At 38.0% G+C, this 16,927-nt stretch overlaps 1 long non-coding RNA gene across 1 annotated transcript in view; it reads left to right on the forward strand.

Annotated features, from left to right (window-relative positions):
- Nucleotides 1–3,026: 3,026 nt before the first annotated feature.
- LOC138737695 (uncharacterized) overlaps nt 3,027–16,927 on the forward strand; it is a 42,549-nt gene continuing 28,648 nt past the window's right edge. The window contains exons 1-2 of the long non-coding RNA XR_011341156.1: nt 3,027–3,167; nt 3,492–3,621. This is a non-coding gene — a long non-coding RNA (uncharacterized lncRNA). The remainder of the gene's footprint in view (nt 3,168–3,491; nt 3,622–16,927) is intronic.

Raw genomic sequence — 16,927 nt, forward strand, 5'->3', positions numbered from 1 at the left:
ACTGTGTACCAAAAATAGTAAAACTAGATCAAACTGGATTTATTAAGAAAAGACGAACAACGGACAATACCTGTAAGTTCATTAACTTAATCCATGCAGTACAAGGAAACAAGATGCCAACAGTGGCGGTTGCCTTAGATGCAGAGAAAGCCTTTAACAGAGTAGAATGGAATTACTTATTCAAAGTACTACAGAGGTTCAACCTACCAGAGAAATATATTAATTGGATTAAAGTATTATATAAGGGACCATTGGCAAAGGTGACAGTAAATGGATATATATCAAACCAATTTAAATTAAGCAGGTCAACTATCTCCCTCACTGTTCATGTTAGCTATAGAACCCTTGGCAGAACTGACAAGAACAGAAAATAAAATAAGAGGGATAAAAATAAAAGAGAAGGAATATAAAATCAGTCTATTTGCAGATGATGTCATAGTATACTTAACAGAGCCAGAATTATCAATAAAAGAATTACATAAGAAATTGAAGGAATATGGAGAGGTATCGGGGTACAAGATCAATGCAAATAAAAGTGAAGTGATGCCAATGAATAATGAGGATTTCACAAAGTTTAAGAAAGAATCACCATTTAGATGGCAAACACAAGCAATCCGATACCTAGGTATACAGCTAGATAATAATCTAGGCCATCTATACAAACTAAATTATCAGCCATTAATGAAGAAATTACAAGATGACTTAGAACATTGGAAAGATTTACCACTAACACTGATAGGAAGGGTAAATTGCATTAAAATGAATATCTTCCCAAGGATACAATACCTATTCCAATCATTACCAATTCACCTAACAGAGAAATTCTTCAAGGAGCTTAAGAAAATAATAAGGAAATTCTTATGGAAAGAGGGGAAACTGAGGATAGCGCTAGATAAATTAACAGAATGGTACAAACAAGGAGGCTTACAGCTACCAAACTTTAAGAATTATTATAGAGCAGCACAATTAAGATACCTATCAGATTTTTATCAAACAAGGGAAAAACCAGATTGGACCAGATTAGAGCTAGATAAAATAGGTGAGAAGGTACCTGAACATGTACTATATAAATGGGATGAAAAGCTGGTGCAACATTGGAATTCATCTGTACTGCACCATCTGGTCAACATTTAGAAGAAGATTCACATAGAAAGGAATAAAACAAATTATCAACTACCAAAATTAATATTGATGCAAAATCAACTAATCCCTTTCACAATAGATAATCTTTCCATTAGAGAATGGGAGAGAAAAGGGATCAAAAGAATAGAAAATTGTTTTTCGGGAAATAAATTATTATCTTTTGAACAAATGAAGTACAAATATACCACCAACTGAAAACCAACTTGAAGGACAAATTGGGAAGCAGGCTGAGGTTACCAGAAGGAAGCAATTTTGAATATGTGATTACAGACACAATGATAATTAAAAGATTTATAACAAACATGTACATCAAACTTCAAGAGAAAGAGAACGAGGAAACAAGCTGTAAACCCAAACAAAAATGGGAACAAAATCTAAACATAAAGATAAAGATTGAAACATGGGAAAAGCTATGCTCCGGAACGATGAGAAATACAATAAACACAAGGTTACGCATGATACAATATAATTGGTTACACAGGCTATATACCACGCCCCAAAAGTTAAATAAAGGGGACCCAACAGTATCAGACAGATGTTTTCGCTGTAAGAAGGAAACGGGAACAACAGTCCATGCAATTTGGGCATGTGAGAAAGTGGAAAAGTTTTGGGAAGATCTAAATCAGGTATTAAATAAAACCACAAAAAGCAACATACCAAAAAATCCAGAGATCTTTCTTCTAAGTAATATAAGAAGTAAAAAATGTGGACTTGATTTGGATAGAGCACAAAAAAGATTTATTATGATAGCCTTAGATGTAGCAAAAAAATGTATTTTGTCAACCTGGAAATTAGAAGATAGCCTGAGAATACAGCAATGGTACATAGAAATGAATAAACGTATTCCATTGGAAAAAAAAACATATAATTTAAGAAATAACATCCCAGTATTCAAACAAATTTGGGACTGTACATGGAACACAACAGAGAAGTCCCACCGCGGACCTCCACCCCCTAAAATGACAGAAGGAGAAGAAGGTGAAATGAACTGACCCAGTATGTAAAAGTAGATGACACAAATTTCTTGTTTATTTTCATTGTGTGATGACATTGTTTAATGGGTTTAATGTATCATATATGTTGAACGTTGAGTGAGTGGGGAGGGGGGGGTGAAGGAGGGAGGAAAGGGAGGGGGGAAAGGGGAGAAAATGACACTGTGTATATTCAAGAGGGAAATGTTTGTGTGTATTTTGATCAGTGTGGTTCATAGTGTGAAAATTAAAAAAATAAAAAAAACAAAAAAACATTGGAAGTGGAGAAGGCTGAGAACAGGCAAGTTGTATGGGAATGGGAAGAGAATTGAACTGACATGCAGTCAGAAGCTCAAGGATAGTTTAATATTACATTTGTGATTAAAGATTTCAGAAGGTTTAAAAATTGTTGATGGAGATATCAGTGCCTACACTCAGAGAAAGAACTAAAAATTCTGAAAATATGATCTACTGCCAACCTGTGCACAATCTCTTAGGCAGTCGTCCATTAGCCTTTGGCAGTGAATCCTGTGGTATTTTACAGAATGCACAACAAAAGCCTGATATTATAATTCAGTGAAACATTATCAGTGACTCATTTTATCTCCCCAGCGGTTCCATTTTAAAACTCAACGCCAGTTTACGTATGGAATCCCATTTGCACTTTGATTAATTTTGCAGCTGATAAGACTGGATTTTAAATGTCTTTGACACAACAGGATCATGTTTCAAATTCACTAATAGATCTTTAAAGATGTTGACACAATAGAAATTGATATACTCATCAACATTTCACCCACAACACAATTTTCCCCACCTATCTTACTGTATTATTACATCACACTTAATTTAACATTTTTTTAAAACTGATACAGTGTAGTCAGTTTTAAACAGGTAAATGTGGTTATTCAGCCAGAACACTGTCTTCACTACTCAATTGTGCCACTCATGGAAGCATATCCAAATTTAATTAGAGTAGTTATTTTTTTTTAAATGACACTCGCCGCGAAGGATTTTGACTGCATGTTATTTTTCTGTGATTCGCCACTTCAGGTAGACAACCTGCATTATAACCCAGCAGTAAACCTGTCACCTGGTTATTGTCCAACTAGCAATGTTCAGTATACATCATCTTTACCATCTGTTTTACCACGTTGGTGCTTGCTAGGAATAATATCATTAATTAAAAATAATATATGTTAATGAATGAAGTACTTTCTTCACATTATGCCTAGGGGCAGGTCTAAGTGCACATAGTCTAAGCGTATCGTCCAATTAACGTGCAAAAGTCCACTTATTTCCATTTTTCATGCTTATTAAAACTGATTTTTCTGATGACTGATGAACTAATCCCGGCTGCTTCTTTTCTATCTTTAGGATTCTTAGATTTGGCATGACTCCTAGAATATAATCTGCAGGAAAGCAAGAAAGAACATGAAAAAGAAAGGTTTTTAACTTGTGTAGCAATTTTTCTTCCATGAATTGCTTCACATGCAGTAAATTAAAAGTAAGTGGATAATGATTGTTGCTTTGGAAGGTGAATAAACACTGGTTTGACTTAAAATGAATGCTGCTGGAGTGGGTAATGGAGAAGTGACCATGTTGTCTGTTCTATCTACCATTTCTTGGTTAATGCCTTTAAACCTTCATTCATTGTCTGAACCTCCAACATCATTTGGGTTATCTGGCACAAAGCTGTAAAGAGTGTTATGGCAAGTGTTTTTCCTGTCTATCCACCAATGTTACATTTCATTCCAGTGAGAAGTATACCTTGATACACCTAAGGTGATGGATATCATGGCCAGGGTGATGGGAGTTCATTGGTTCTTTGAGGCAGTGACTCAGATAGATGTCTTCAATGGATGGGAGCCATGCTCTCTTCTCACGGCTACTTTCAGGCAAAAGGAACTGAAGCCAAAAACTAGGTTCAAGAACAGATTTTTTTTTACCAACAGCTGCCAAGATCTTTTTTTTATTTTTATTTTTCACACTGTGAACCATATCAATCAAAATACATACAAACATTTCCCTCTTAAATATACACAGTAGCATTTCTCCCCTTTTTGACCCCCTACCTTCCCTCCCCCCTTCCCATCCCCCTCCAAACCCATTAAACATTCAACATATACAATACAATAAAACCATTAAACAATGTCATCACACAATGAAAATAAACAAGAAAATTGTGTCATCTACTTTTACACACTGGATCAAGTTATTTTGTCTTCTTATCATTTTAGGGGGTGGAGGTCCGACGCAAACCCTCTCTGTTATGTTCCATGTAAAATCACAAAAAACAACATACCAAAAAATCCAGAGATCTTTCTTCTAAGTAATATAAGAAGTAAAGAATTAGGCCTCAAACTGGATGAAGTGCAAAAAAGATTTATTATGATAGCCTTAGCTGGAGCAAAAAAATGTATAATGTCAACTTGGAAATCGGAAGAGAGCCTGAGAGTACAGCAATGGTACATGGAAATGGATAAATGTATTCCATTGGAAAAAAAAATAACATATAATTTAAAAAATAAAGTCACATTATTTGAACAAATTTGGGAGCTCCCAAGATCTTGATTCTCTCCTCACTTCATGACAATAATTCTACTTCAAGACCATCAGCAATCTACGTGCTCTACTAATAGGGCAGTTAAACAAGAAGATATGCAGATGGTGGAGTCAAGTGCAATACATAAATTCGCTGGAGAATCTCAGCCGGATGCATGTCCGGTTTCCGAGCCTGTTGTCAGGAATCCTGACGTAGGGCTCAGGCCCAAATGCCCTTTATTTCCTATGGACACTGTGTGAAATGCTGATTTTCTCCAGCACATTGGTGTATTGCCACTGATGCAGCACATTTTGTTCTGTACTACCTGCCAACCATGAATGTTATTTATGTGGTTATTCCCTTTTATATTTATTATTTATTATCTCTTCTTATGTGCTAATTATAATTAATTGTTGTTGATGTATTTTATGTATCTGGGATGCTGTAGCAAACAAGACTTTCATTGCATTTTACTAATGTATATGATAATAGACTCTTCATTCATTCTTTCATAAACTGAAAGAGTGTGCTTGACCAATGAAAGATGTTTCAATCACAGCTTCCAGATGAGGAAACATATCTCAGCTCTTAACTTGCGGGTTTTCATGCACAGGTTGTTCAAGGCAGTCCGTCCCTCCTAAGTTTCAAAGGACACAGTTCACCCTGACATCTCTGTCTCCACATTAAACCTGCATGTGGCACTGGCAGGTGTGGTGTCTGGCACTGTGAGGCAACTCTTACGTAACTGGCCATATGCAGACCAATGAAAGGAATGAACAACTTTAACTTTAGTTCAGTTCTCATTTAAATCCAAATCCTCACAGCCACTTGCTCATTGTAACTGGAAGCCCCCATGAAGGAATGGCCTTGACATCCAGGCAACAATTGATATTCAGAGAACTGCACCCAGTTAACCAGAGAGGAAGCAGTGTATAATGCACAATAGATACTCTTAGCATGACCACATCTCCCTGGCCATCCAGGTAAATCATTGCAGGAACAAGGAAGGAATAAAAGTCAAGATGTAAGGCGAAAACTTTCAAAACAAACCACTGAATGAGCATCTTTTCTCCTTCTGACCCTCACTGAACGATATGTTACAACCTAACCAGCTGGGCCTCCTCTGCTTAAGATCTATCTTTTGGCGGCTTTCCCAGGACAGCTTGGCTGACAGGTAAGGCTGCAGAACTTGTGACTCAAATTGCACAATCAGCCCCTAAAGTTTGGCTATTGCAGAGCTCCTTGAAGTACAAGTGAGATGTGAACAGATGGAGTATTGGGCAGCCAGATTTTCCAGCTACAACTCCCTGTTTACGCCAGGATTAAAACCAGTTCTCTGGTACCAAGTATATTGTGTGGACTTTAACTATAGAATCACAGAATGGTACAGCATGTAACTGAAACATTCAGCCTTTAAGCCTATGCTAGCTCCTACAGTGAACCACTTGTTAATTATGAGAAAATCTAAGGAAAGTGCAGATGTTGTGAATCTAAAATAAACACATAAAATAGTGGAAATTCTCAGTGGTAATAATAGTGGTAAGAGCCTTTCAGTTCAGTTTAAGTTTTTTTCAGATACAGTCTGACCTGCAATAATTTCCAGCATTTTTGGTTTTTAATACATAGAATATAACAAGATAGTACAGGCTCTATGGCCCACAATATTGTGCCAACCTATTTCGACCTACTCAAAAAATGAAACCTTCCTTACCTCATGACCCTCTATTTTTTTCTTTCATCTACATGCCTGTCTAAGGGTCTTTTAAATATCCCTATTGTACCAGCCTCCACCACCACCCTTGCAAATACATTCCAGGCACCCACTACTCCCTGTGAAAAAAAAACTTACCCTAATGTCTTCCCAAAGCATTCCTCCCCCCACTTAGTAGAGATGTCCTCTGCTCTCACTATGGGAGGAAGGTGCTGGCTGTCCACCCTTATAATCTTTTTTGACCTCTATGAAGTTACCTCTCACCCCTCTTCACTCCTAAGGGAAAAATCCTAGTTCTGCTATCCTTGCCTCATTAAACACATTCTCCAATCCAGCCAACATCCTTGTAAATTTCCTCTGCACCCTTTCCACAGCTTCCACATTCTTCCTGTGATGAGGCGACAAGAATTGAACACAATATTCCAAGTGTGGTCTAATATAGAGCTGCAACGTTTATCTCTTGACTAATGAACTCAATCCTCATACTAATGAAGGCCAGCATAGAATAAGCCTTCTTAACTATCCTATCAACACACTCAGTAACCTTGAGAGATCTATGAATTTGGAACCCAAGGCCCCTCTTTTCTTCCACACTGTTAAGAATCCTGCCATTGACCATGTACTCTGCCTTTAAGTTTGACCTTCCAAAATGCATTGTTTTATGATTCTTTTAAATATAATAAAACAAACAAAAACATATTACACAAAATTTCCTTTAGTCTATCATAAGGCAGACAAAGATTCGCCATCAGCACCCATTACAATCAGAGAAAGAGAAGCAAAAGGTAGTCCACCCAATATCATTAGGCCCCTTCATGCAGTGAAAAGCTTGACTATAAAGGCAGAGATTCTCTGCCCTTACTTCAGGAGATTTACCTCCATGAATGTGCTGTGGCTGGCTCCAAGGCACCGACTGCAATCCCTCTCGGGGAAAGATCATTGGTGGAGCACTGTGCTCCAATGCCTCATATGAATGTAATGCCACTGCAAGCAGCTGGCTAGGGGCAGACTGATGACATTGCGAATGCGGTATCAGCCAGCGACCCATCTCCCCTCTCTCTCCCACACACTCACCCCTCTCCCTTCATGACCGGGGCAGGGGCGACCAGCGGGAGCTATCAGATTAGGGGCAGCCAGCGGGAGCTGTAAAGGTGGGGGCCGTCAGGGTGGGGGGCATCAGGGGCCATCAAGGCAGGAGCGGCCAGTGGGGATCATCAGGGTGGGGGCAGCCAGTGGGGGCTATCAGGATTGGGATCATTGGGGGTGGCCGGTGTGGGCTGTGACAGCCCTATCAACTATTTTAGTACCTCACCGGGCCACATCTGTCTTCAGTGCCGCTCACCAGAACAATGGCCGGTCAACACAAATGCGACGCAAGGTAAGTTTATATTTTTCCCTCCACGCTTATAGCCATCCTCCAGGAGGAGGCATGGCATGAAAGGGCAAATTGAGTGTCCATAGCTTCGCCTCCAGCACTCACATAGCTTTCGTAGCCACACAGCCTTCAAATCATCAGGAATTCAAGCTCTAGGCCCAAATCTCTGACAAGATCAGGAAACCTCAGCACCCTTGGCACCCTCTTGCATCTCAGTTCTGATACCAGGTACCCACTCAACCAGTCTTGGACCAGTTTCCAGCATTTTGCAGCCTGGTGTGAGTACCTTGACTGCAGTCTCAAGCAGCCCATGACCTACATGAGTTTCTCACCTTGAGTCACCAACACCTCCTCCCCGCCATCCTCAGAGACCCTTGATAGTCTGTTGCCATGGTCATCATCCTGTGGGGCAACTCCTTTGCTTCTCCTTCTCAAATAAGGGTGGTTTTCCTATTTTTTGATGCCCTGCACCAGTCTTCTGCTTCCCCAAAGTCTGCAACACATTGTGGCCGCTGCCAATCATAGGCATCGCCATCTTGGGCCATGACCCCCAACATTTGCAGGATTTCAAATAAACCACTGTTGGCTCCTTTAGCAGGCTGCTTCAAGCCTGTACAGAGCCAAAGGTAGTCAAACTGGGAAGGTTAACCTCACGGGGGAGCGCTGAGTCTGCTCCCCACTCTCCCCTGGTCCACACCAGCAGCAGAGCTGCTGTTACAGCAGCTCTGGCAGCTCTGTCATTTTTAACTTCACACTTACCTGAATTGAACACCATCTGCCACTTTTCCTCCCAATTCTTCAATCTCTCTGTATCTTGTTGTAAACTACAACAACCTTCTATACTCTCCACAATTCCTCCATCCTTCACGTCATCTGTATATTTACTGATCCATCCCTCTACTTCTTCATGCAGGTCATATAAAAGTCACAAAGATCATGGATCCCAGAACATATCCCTGACAAACTCCACTAGTCACTGACCTCCTGGCAGAATATGCTCCATCCACCACTACCCTCTTCTTTCTACAAGCAAGCCAATTCTGAATCCACCCAGCCAAGTCCCATGCCTCATGACTTTCTACCAGTTGTTTCCACTCTCGAAACTTTTCTTATCTATTTAAATATTTTTCCTTTATATGTTTACATAATTCCCTTTCAACTGCCACTTCTGAATATTTATACCCTCTCCCCTCCATCCATCCATCCATCCATCCATCCATTCATCCATCCATCCCCTCTATCCATCTATCAATCCCTCCCTCTCTTCCTACCTCCTTCTATCCATCTATCAATCCCTCCCTCTCTCCCTACCTCATTCCATCCATCTCTCCCTCCCTCCACCCATTTACCTATCCATCACTTTCTCCCTCCCTCCCTCCTTCCATCCATCCACATTTACTCTTTAAAAATCTATATCTTAATTATGCCTTTGCTTCTTTTGCCAATTTGAATCTATCAGCCTGTCAGACATTGAAACCAGTTGCTCCACATTTACTAGCCAACGTTTTAAATTGCTTCAGCAAAATTTCCTTCAGATACCTCCCTATGCTCAAAGGAGATTGGCCCCAACTTCTCTCATCTTTCCTTGTATCTGAACTCCCTTCTCTCTGACTTTTTTAAAAAAGTCAATTCGCTCTTCAAAATGTTCACATCTACCTTAAATCTTAGTGCCGGAATTGGAAGCATGATTTCAGTTAAGGCCAAAACATTTGCATTCTAACCCTCTATCTTGGATCTCACATATTTCATCGTTATCTTAACACTTTCAAAGCTCTGTGCACAAATTCCCTCATGTCCCTTCTTCTTACACCCACTACTTTGCTTATATTAAAATTTAGTTGTTATAATCTGCTGAATAAGGCATGGAGTAGTGATAAAGACAGCAAATTAGATGTGCTAATAGAGCAGACTGAAAACCTACAAACATTTTAATAACATTTTTGAAGTGTTAAGATAATGTATTAATCACACTAAAAGTTCTATATGAAAGCAATTTTTCTGTGAAAACAGCATGTTTAAATTATACATTATTAAAAGCAAATCGAACAAGCAGTTTGTGCAATTGCAAGTGAGAAATTCTGCTAACAATAACAAAGAAATTTGAACATACTGAAATGTGTCTTCGAATTATATCACGTTAATAATTCCTGCCGCTTTGGCCCAATGTTGATCGCACCTAAAATTTGTACTCCCAAACTGATTATCCTGCTTGCGTTGACCAGCAAGCACCAAGAAGTGGAGTTTATCACATTGCCGCTTATCCATGTGGCATGATTTTTAGAGTTGTTAATTGATGCTGATTAAACCCTTGACTTTTAGAATCCAACCACTGTTGGAAGCCATTCTACAGGTTTGGGATGGTTAGATTAAGATATACCAGAACACAGAAGAATATAGACACAAATGAAGTCTCAGTTGAGGAAGTGGAAGGGAAAAGAGAGGCCCTCTGGATTTTGGGCTCCGAAGATCATAGATTCATTGGGAAGTGCCTGTGACAGTATCTGCTAACAACCTCAAGTCATTACCATGCATCAAATGAGCTTCATTGGTTTCTCTGCTGTGCTTCTGGTAGTTTGGTGCCTCTCACTCACTGTATTGTATGTCCTTTTTGTATTCATGTTCCATTTGTAAAGTGGAATTAATATCCCTCCACCCACTTCTTACAATTCAGAATCCAGGAGCAACAAAATTACTAACATGATGAGAAGGAGCATTTATAAAAGATGAATTATTTGTGCAAGGTTTAGTTTCTCTTTGCACTGATTAAAGTGAAAGACAGTTATCAACAGCTGGTAACTATATTAAGATTATTTGGTCTGGCTGAATTTTATCTGAACCAGGTGTAAGATCACTCACATAAAATCTGTTTCTGAATCATTCTTTGCAGAAGGCCTAATTTAGGGATTATATAGTGCTAGTGAATTCGAGGCAATCTGACTGCAAACACATGATGGTGCCATGAAACTACAATTAGTAAATGAAATGTACCATTTTATCTTTATTGCTAAAAATCAAAGCCTGCTGGGAGTGAGTCATTGTATTCAATGGAAAAGAAGTGTCTGTCCTCTAAGCATAGGATGCCTTAAGCAAGAAAAGTTCAAAGCTTCTAAATCTCCAAAAATTAGTTCATAGATGATGTGCTGTCTTCATGTGAGATTATCTGTCAGCACTCCTTGTGTTTGCAGCACAGAACAGTTGCCATTTCCGGAAATGAATTAAGAACACACAAGGATGAGCCTAACCCTGATTCAGCTCTCCTCTGCTGCCCTCCCCCTAACCTCATAATAATTATCAAAATATCAGCATAACACTGGCTATATACTTGAATAAAGGTTGCTTCCTTTTCAAAATTATGATAAAAATATATACTATGATTATTTAAGTTAAAAATCCAAAATGCACATTATTCTAAGGACAGAACTAATCCTTAAATTATAGATTAAAATAGGGAAATGAACTGTAATTTTGCCATCTTTATGAGTCAATGAGAGGCTTAGAAAGCAGGAAACATTTGGCAAATACACAATGAAATAATCCTGATTTTGTTGGCCCTGAAAGAGAGGATTTTTTTTTCCAGGGTGTTACTTAATAAATGGAACAAAAACAGATTTCTACCCAGTATTGCCCAGTGAGCAAATGAAAGCTGAGTTACTTGGCAACACAATCCCATTTCATGGTGCAGAACAGTGACGGCTCTATTAAAGATTCAAGTAGCTTTAAGCAGAGTTGAATCAATGAATGCTATGGGATAGAGATAAGCTCTGTGGGTTAAATCCAGCCCTGAAGATTGTCTGAACAAGCCTGTCATCCTCCATTAATTAAATGGAAAAAGAAGCTTTGTCAGGCCTTGCAAATGCAAAAAGCAGGGAATTAAAATTGAAAATTAAAATAAGAAAAAAAAGGATAATTAACAAAAGTAAAATGGGTGAAGAGAAAACTGAGAAACAAAATGCATAAAAAAAGACAACTGGAAATATAATAATTAAGATAACTGATAACAATGTTAAAGGAAGGTTTGTCAAAAACATTCCCTGGTGGGTAATGTTTTAAAAGTGCAAAAATACCATGACACTGAGTTCAAATAATATGTCATATGCCCAATTCATCATACGTCAAAATGTCATTCTTATTAAAAAGTATATGCAAATTGCTTGACAATGAAAAGGACATGAAAGAAGGGGTGTGTATGCAGATTTGTGAAATAAGTAGAGTACATGGAATAAAACTCATGGGAGATTTCAAAGAGCCGTGAATAAACTGGAAAGAAGAAAAAGTGAAAGGAGTACAGCAATGTTAAATAGGAAATTCTGCAGACCCTGTGATTGTTGTGAATGTGTATTTGGTGTATGTCAGATAGGTATTGAGAGATAGGAAAAAAGAGTAATAAAGGTTAAGGTAAAGATTCAGCAGTGCATAAATTTTGGCCAAATTCATAAAATGAAAAAAAAAAGAAAGATCGAATTTGAGGAGATGAGAATTAAATTGATGAAAATAAAGTGAATATTAAAAAACAGCACAATTATTAAAAGATATAAAGTTGCAAGCCACAGGGTCTAGAATAAATACATCCCAGTTAATCATTATAACAAGCTAGCAAGGAAGGAAGAATTAAAAAATAAATAGCAAAATTAAAATGAAAGAAAAAATATAATAGATAACAAAAAAATAATGAAAATAAAACTCTTTAGGGAGACAAAAGGAATAAAGTAAAAATATTTTTCACATCGCTAAAGAGAAGACAATATAGGTTCATTTAAGAATGCACACGATGAGGTCACAGAAATTCATGGCAAAATACCAGTAATTCTATCTAATTACTTTGGTTCATTCATTTCCAGACAATCTAAAATGGTACACCCAAACCTTAGATACTTAAGTCAGAACGGAAGAGACCACAGATAAATTAATCAAATCTCCAATGAAGATGGTCTGGGGTCCATCTGCACCTCATAAAATAAGATGTAGAAAGATATTGTGGACTGAAATTTGATTTTCCAGCAGATTGAGAGTAAAGCCAGGAGTTGGGAAGCATCAGTGAATGATAAATCCAAAATTTTCTGCAACTTGTTTGGCAGATCCTCCGCAATGCAATCTTGTTTTTACCAGGTTTCCTATTTCAGGTGAGAGGGCTTGGTGTCACGTGCAACTTCAAGTTCAGCTCCAGCAGTTAAAAATGAAATTATATGTGTGAAATTTAATGATTTCTGTGGGTGGCTACAGAGCAATAAAAATTAATAGTCCAGGTATACCTTAACTATCAGAGCCAACAATTTTTTACAAATATTTTATTTATTAAAAACCATGATGCATATATTCAAAAACATATAAACTGAAAAAAAACATACATGGTATATTTATACAGACTTACCCCCTACAACCCCCACACCCCCACCAACCCACCTACCCAAACCAACCCCCAACTAACCTATCCCACAGAGAAAAGAAAAGGAGAAAAAAAAGAGAGCATTAACCGTAATAACAAAATTCATCAATTAATTACCATGGATTAGAGAAACACCACCACCGTGCGGCTGGGGGGTTTCAAAAACTCAAACCCATTTAATACAAATAAGGGCTCTATGTTTTACGATAGAAAAAAAATGATCACGTAAATTATATGTTATTTTCTCCAATGGAATACAAGACCTCAACTCCTATGCCATCTGTATATACTTAAATGTTTCATTTTTCCAAGTAATTGCCAAACATTTTCTAGCTGCAGCTAATGCTGATCTGAAGGGAGGTGGGGGGGGGGGGGGGGGGAGCAGGAGGGTGAAGGAAAGAAAATGACACTGTGTATATTCAAGAGGGAAATGTCTATGTGTATTTTGGTCAATATGGTTCATAGTGTGAAAAATAAAAAAAGGAATGCAATTTGAAACCTTTAAATCTTAATTCTAAACTCAACCTTTTAATATTACTCAACAAAAATACTAAAGGATCTAATGAAAGTTTCCACTTTCAAAATAACTTCTAAAAGTTCCTTAAGTCTATTCCTAAAAGGTTTTACAGATTCACATAACCAAGCAGAACAGATAATTTCATGGGTTGCTTCAACTTTGCCTAAATTCTCAGAAGATGAAAGACTTGTAGTTTTACAAGGTTATGCAAATAGGTATTTTATATAAATCTTAGAGTAATTAAATAATAATGTTGTTACTTTTGATTCAGCCATCGGGTCTTGCACATTTTAGTCGATGAAGTTGCGTACAAGTGGCCTTGTATTTTGTGTAGAAAAGTGAGGTGTCAAGCAATAGGGTTAGTTGTTTGAAGGACTATTTAGTGGTAATAGAAAAATGGTGGTGGATGTGAAGGAAATAAGTTCACATTTAGACCCAAATTTATAACCATCACATAATAATTCCATGTCTATTGTGCATACAGAAAAGGCAGGGGACATCCATCACTGCCGGTCAAGGCCGGAAGTTGGTAAGTGTGCTTGTGTCAATGTGACGCAAGAGGCAGGACATATGTGCGGTCCGACTCTCAGTCTGAAAAGCAAGCATTCGAATTTTAAATAAACATTCCATTGTGATACCCGAGCTAGCAGCCTGCATCTCCAGTATGTCCAGCCGCTCTCTCATAACTCGCTACAATATCATCAATTGTTGTTTTACCATTAAATTTTTGAATTAAAACTGAAGAAAATTTGCTTCCTCATTCTAAAACCTTACATGTACCATTAGAAGCTCTTTCATATGTGCTTCCTTTCTGTGGCTTTGTTGAATTATTTCCACATTCCCAATTTACAGCTCCATCTTAAGTGTTTCCTCATTGGGAAACAAAATAGACCAATAGAAGATGGGAGATAATCAGGCCTCAGGGACAGTAAGGAGATGGCTGGGAACAGCTGCTACTCACCTAATCTGATTCTTCCCTTGCTATGGTAAGCATGGTGATTAGCGCAATGCTATTATAGCACTCGTGACTTGGGTTTGAATCTGGTGCTGTTTGTAAAGAGTTTGCATGTTCTTCACATATCTGCCTGGGATTCCTCTGGGTGTTGTTTAATCCCACCCTTCAAAACATGAAGGGATTGTAAGTTAATTGGTTCATGCTCAAATTTAGGCTATTCTGCAAAAACAACTGATCCACATAAGAGAATATTATTCAGTAAAAGTGGGGAGTTTGAACCTCATTATGAAAGCTCTCTCAAATGGTGAAGCTCGTAGAGACACTGTTTCGCAATGGCAGAAATCCTGGTGACCTCCTGACCTTGTGTGGAGTTTGCAAGCTCTCGCTGAGATTGTGTGGGTTTCTGCTGTGTTCCCCATTTTTTCCCCCAGATCCCAAAGACATGCAAATTGGTATTTTAATTGGCCACTTTAAATAGCCCCTTGTGTGTAGGTGAGTGATGGAAACTTGGAAGAATTGATAAGGTTGTGAAGAGAATTAAAAAGAGAATCAATTGGTGTAAATGGGTGCTTGATGGTTAGTGTAGATTCAAAGGGCTTTATGCCCTGCTTTCATGCTGCAACTCTCTGTGACTCTAAGACTATGATTTGCAACTATGTCAGATCAGTTGTAAGTTGAAGGCTGATTTATAGCATAATTCATCAGCATTGGTGTGCAATGCATTTATGAAAATACTGAATATTTTTTCTTAAAAAATCAGACCTGCATGTTTGCACATTTCCATTGTTCTATTCGATCCCTCAGATAATATGCTGAAGTTTTTGTTCATCAATCATCTCCGTCCTAAGCAAGACATGCTGGAAATATACTCTGCTGGGCAGGCTGCATCTGTGGGAAGATATCAGGCCTGATGTTTCAAGTTGAAGGACTGGGAAGGAGGCAAAATAAGCTTGTAAAACTCCATTGGTGGTAGAGAAGGAAGAAAATCTCTGATTGACTAAAACCAGGGTAATACCAGAGGATAGGCTGAAAACATGGCGATGAATGAGTTAAAACATGGTGATGAATGAGTTAATGAGTGAATGGGAGCAGTTTGAAAATGAAAACACAGAAAAAAAAGAACATAGAAAAATGAGCAGCAAAATGCCTAGCAAGTCAATGTCAACATGTCCTCCACTCCCAGAGGGAACAGAAAAAGGGGGAGGCCAAATGGCCCAAATGCTTTATTAACCACTGTCTTAACAAGTTCTTTCACTTCCAAAGATGTATTTGTATAGTTGAGAATCCAACTAACACTGCACATCCTTGAGAATTCTGGTATTTAGACTTCATACAGGTCTTTGTTTCATTTACCAACAGACATCAGTTCACAATTTCCTGCCCATTGCCTTTCTGTGAGCCTATTTAGGTCATTTTCTTGCCTATTACTGTCGCCATTGACCACATCTTCATGTTTGTATTTCCCTCAGATTTTGAAGTGCAGTCTGAAATCACCTGAATCTATAGTTATTGATATATTTCTATACTTGGGCTGGTCTGAAAGTCAGCCACTTCCAACACTCTGCTTCTGCACCATACATATCCATGTCCTCACTGATCCTTTTGTCTGTCGGCTTCAATTTTGCTATCTAACCTTTAGTAGTGGATTTGCCATTAGATTAACATATCATTGGTTATCTCTCAACATTTTCTAACCCACTTACTTACTTAATTGTTCTTGCAAAAGAAGTATGTGGGAAAAAAAATCTTTCCATGTCTTTTTTGCCTTTATGGTCATCCAATTCAAAGTCATTTTTAGGCCAATATAAATAATGTTTTCAAAGTAAATTGTATGGCCAAAATCAGCTTGTTTGCATTTCTCCTTGTGCTATAATGTTTGATCAGTTGAGTTCATTTTTATCTAATTGTTTACAGCCCTTATTTCATGTGTAAAAGAATCTATTACTCCAAAAAAAAAGGATATTTCCCTTTGGGGAATCATTTACAGGAGGACCAAAAGAAAATTATCAGGAACAGTCAGTTTACCCCAACCTCTGATTACAGACACCATAAGAATTAAATGTAGCAACCACCCCATATAGATATAATGAGTTGCAACAGCTCTTCAAGGCTGTTATTTTAGCAGACTTCCTGCCCCAAGCCAATCAAACTGCTGACCAAGATGTTTTTACCTATTTTTCACATGAATAGAGCCTATTAAAACCAATAAGAAGGGGTATCTTTGCAACATTTTATAATAATATTGAATATCTCCTTCACCACCTGGAAATGGTGGACTAAAATATGTAATTACCTTTGCAGGGCAGTCAGTGCTAAAGAATCTCATA

This window comes from Narcine bancroftii, chromosome 6 (genome assembly GCF_036971445.1).
Source record: "Narcine bancroftii isolate sNarBan1 chromosome 6, sNarBan1.hap1, whole genome shotgun sequence".
NCBI lineage: Eukaryota > Metazoa > Chordata > Chondrichthyes > Torpediniformes > Narcinidae > Narcine > Narcine bancroftii.